This window comes from Mytilus californianus, unplaced genomic scaffold (assembly GCF_021869535.1).
Source record: "Mytilus californianus isolate M0D057914Y unplaced genomic scaffold, xbMytCali1.0.p SCAF_100, whole genome shotgun sequence".
Taxonomy (NCBI): Eukaryota; Metazoa; Mollusca; class Bivalvia; order Mytilida; family Mytilidae; genus Mytilus; species Mytilus californianus.
The window spans coordinates 194,034-198,078 of NW_026262583.1; the positions used below are offsets into that span (position 1 = coordinate 194,034).

The 4,045-nt window shown below is 31.4% G+C and overlaps 1 long non-coding RNA gene across 1 annotated transcript; it reads right to left on the reverse strand.

Annotated features, from left to right (window-relative positions):
* Positions 1-2,499: 2,499 nt before the first annotated feature.
* LOC127719201 (uncharacterized) lies at positions 2,500-3,549 on the reverse strand. The gene is made up of 2 exons (XR_007990186.1): positions 3,384-3,549; positions 2,500-2,747 (listed from the first exon to the last, which is right to left on the reverse strand). It is a non-coding gene; the product is annotated as an uncharacterized LOC127719201 (long non-coding RNA).
* Positions 3,550-4,045: the final 496 nt, after the last annotated feature.

Here is a 4,045-nt window from a genome sequence, read left to right on the forward strand (position 1 = left end):
GTATTGCGAAAGTTTGTCAGTATGAAGCATGTGCAGTGTAATAAAAAATTAAATTGTTTTATTTAAGGATCGTTTGTTTGAGTTTAGAAATCTAAAAATTGGTTTCCTCTGAGTTGTTATTTTATTACAAATTATAAAATCCGCAAGTTAAATCTGTTAAATTTCCTTGTGCAAAAGTCTACAGACTGACATCCAATCAATAGAGCTTTATTGCGAAAAAAAAATTGATAACAATAGTTAAGATGATAAAACACCTATAAAAGATTTACATTTAACGTGGAATGGTGAGCCATAGTTATTCCTTGACTGAAAAGTAGGATTTAGATATACTTAGCCCACCCAAAAAAGAAGAAATTCCATAAGTATATCAGGAAAATAACTGTCATAGGTTCTTGCGAGAAAAAGTAACAAAATGAATAAAAACTTAGAAAATGGATTATCGTGTGAAAAACTGTATTGTTACGTTACTGTCGAAGGAACATTTATCCAAATTCCATTCTTATTGCTCTCGGAAAAAAAATGTGCCATTTTGTTATAAGATCATGTTGACTATCGGATTGGTCAAATCGGATCCAAAATGATTTGTCTAGATTACAAAAAAAGTACTATATCACTGGCATTCACAGTTTACTCCGAACTGAACACCACTGTCACTATACTACATAAAAGTCTTAAATATATTAATATGCAGCCGATGCGGGAAGGGGACTCAGTAATTTAAATGTCATTTAAACATAAAACAAAATTGTGTTTTAAAAAGGCTGGATTGATACCAGATCAAACAAGATGACACCTTATGGTGTAGATATGGTATATATATCAATAATACTGAGTGCTAGTCCTTTACATTTTTATAGGGCCAATTTAAATGGAACATTACAAGCATAAGTAGTTTAATGGCAGTGACCACTGTACACCTTTTGGAAACATATTTCTTAATGTCAAGACTTAAATAGTAAAATTATTATTTTTAGTAGAATTTTGTCCAACATAATGATTTTTAAATAATTAACACACTTTACTTACTCATTAAATTTCAGACACTAAAATTTGTCCAAAATAGCCTGTGGCACTAATGGCTCCGAACATAATACCTTGATTACAATTCAATTTACACGTCGTCGGCGGCGTCCACAAATATTCACTCTGTGGTTAAAGTTTTTGAAATTTTAATAACTTTCTTAAACTATCCTGGATTTGTACCAAACTTGGACAGAAGCTTGTTTATGATCAAAAGCTAGTATCTAGAAGGAAATTTTGTTAAAGTTTTGTACCTGTTTATCCGTATTTTACTTATAAATGGACTTAGTTTTTCTGCGAGTTAACATTACATTCACTCTGTGGTTAAAGTTTTTAAAATTTTATAACTTTCTTAAACTATCCTGGATTTGTACCAAACTTGGACAGAAGCTTGTTTATGATCAAAAGCAAGTATCTAGAAGGAAATTTTGTAAAAATTTATTTCCTGTTTTTCCGTATATTACTTATAAATGGACTTAGTTTTTCTTCCAGTTAACATTAAATACAGTCTGCAGTTAAAGTTTTTAAAACATTTATTAGATTCATAAACTATCCTGGATTTATACCAAACTTTGACAGAAGCTTCTTACAATCAAAAGATAATATCTAAAGGAATATTTTTATTGATTTTTTTCCTCATTTTTGTTGAGTCTGCGATTAACAGCAAAAGTAGGCGAGACACTGGGTTCCGCGGAACCCTTACGAATTTTTTATATAGATTAGACCGTTGGTTTTCCCGTTTGAATGGTTTTACACTAGTAATTTTTGGGGCCCTTTATAGCTTGCTGTTCGGTGTGAGCCAATGCTCCGTGTTGAAGACCGAACTTTGATCTATAATGGTTTACTTTTATAAATTTTGACTTGGATGGAGAGTTGTCTCATTGGCACTCATACCACATCTTCTTATATCTATTTACATTTCAATACTCGATTAAGATCTTGACATTTATAGCATAGACACCCCTCTTTTTTGAAGACCGTATGTCTATTGCGTGAGTGCATGCGTTTGTACGTGCGGATTCATACTCAAGATTGATTTGACTTTAAAATCAAAGAGGTAGTGCCAATATTCCCCGAACCTATTTCACAATAGGGCCGCGTTTCAAAAGGTATGTCAATCTTTAATCAATGTAATAGTTTCACAACTCCATGTGGGCACTTTGAGAATCTTACAATATTATGGCCAAGTTCTAAATGCCTGAAGATAGCCTTAAACCGCAAGTTTGGCAGAATTTGGCAAATTTTGAGTATTTATCCAAAAATATATACGAAAGGTATCCATAACCTAAATCAAAATTATGTTGGAATTACAGTTATGAATTGCATATTTCATGCTATTTCCTAGAACTAATCAGGAAACAGAATATATACATAAGTTTCAAGTTAAATGATAAGATAATATTTTCAATAAATTTGAAAATCAACACCAATCAACAGTTCACAACTTTTCCTCATAAAAAATATCTCAGTTCAATAAACCTATCTTAAGTGTCATTTATTTAAGTCATAATCACAAACTTCCAATAAAAATTAAAATAACCCTGTGCTATGTAATCATTGAAACATTTTTTTTTTCATTCAAAGTTCCAATTCTAGATTTTGTTATACAGAGTCTTTCACGACATTGACCAGTTCTGTTTGTAGAGCCATCCTTTCCTGTTGTTTCCTCTCTACATCTTCGGTCGATTTGGTTATAAGCTGGGTAATATCTGATGTTGAAAATCGAACTGAAATTAAAAAAAAAGAATCAAATGGTATGACCATGCACATTAAAATCACCTGCTTTTATACGGCTGTTATGAAATTTCCCAATAAATTTATGTTCAAAGCTTACATTGTCACCTAACATACAGTATGTACATTCAAACATGGAAGATAGTTAACATTTTCTCGTACATGTAAGACTGGTAGTGTAATAGGCCAGAGGTATGTACAATATAGTGATGAATTAACAAATTAAATAGCTATTTTTTTTCAAAGTATGATTTCAATCAATTTTCTCAATGAAATTTGATACAACTATTAAAGCAGAGAATAAGATATTTAGCCAGCCTGCATGCATGAATATATTATGCCAAAAGCAAATTAATCAGAAGAACTTGATGCATCCTAAAACCACCTGTTGTATGATTTGATTGATTGTTGTTGATGAACAGTGATACACCCATTTGAAGATTTGATAATGGCACTTAATTTTGAATGCTTATTTATAGGTTTTGTATATACATTCTTCTGAAACTAGAAAAGGGCTTCATAATAAACTGTATGAAACTGCTACAATTTCTTTAGTTGCTTCAAATGTTAAAGTATTTACAAATTGTAGAACTTTTAGATATCTTTAACTAGCGAAAAAAAAACATCACCCGCATTCAAAATCCATTTTTGCAGCTGGATGCAATTTAAACTCCCATGTTTTACGGCACCATATAAAGTATCTTAGTGTTGGTTCAGGGAATGTATAGTTGTATGCAAGTTCTGTGAAGTACCATTCGTTTTTTTAATTGCCTTCCTGTCACCTGAAGACGTTCCCTAAATTCCATTATGACAGGAAGTCGTGTACAAGCAGTGGTGAAGTCCTAACCATAAATATTTGGCATCTGGGTCATAGAATTTTAACGCATCTGCAATAGATAATAATTTAAACACAAAGTTTATTTTAAGCATGATTAGGACACATTTGAAACAATTTTGTAAGCTTTTTTTAATTTATGAGACTCCTGTTCAGACCATATAATGCAGGTTCATGTTTGACATGTTTCACTGATGCCTGGATAATACGGTACTGTATACATTCATTGATTGTTGTTTGCATAATACAGTGGCAAATATTTCATGCATTTTCAGGACGATATTTTAGAAACAAATGCAAAAAAATTGTGCAAAGTCTTCAGATAAATTGAATGCTAGTTAGTACCTTTTCATTCTTCTTTGACCACTTTTTTTATGATTCATCATCTGAATTAAGATTGATTGTTGTTCCTGGATGATCTGCTTCTAAAAATAGATGCATAGTTCACTGTGTGTT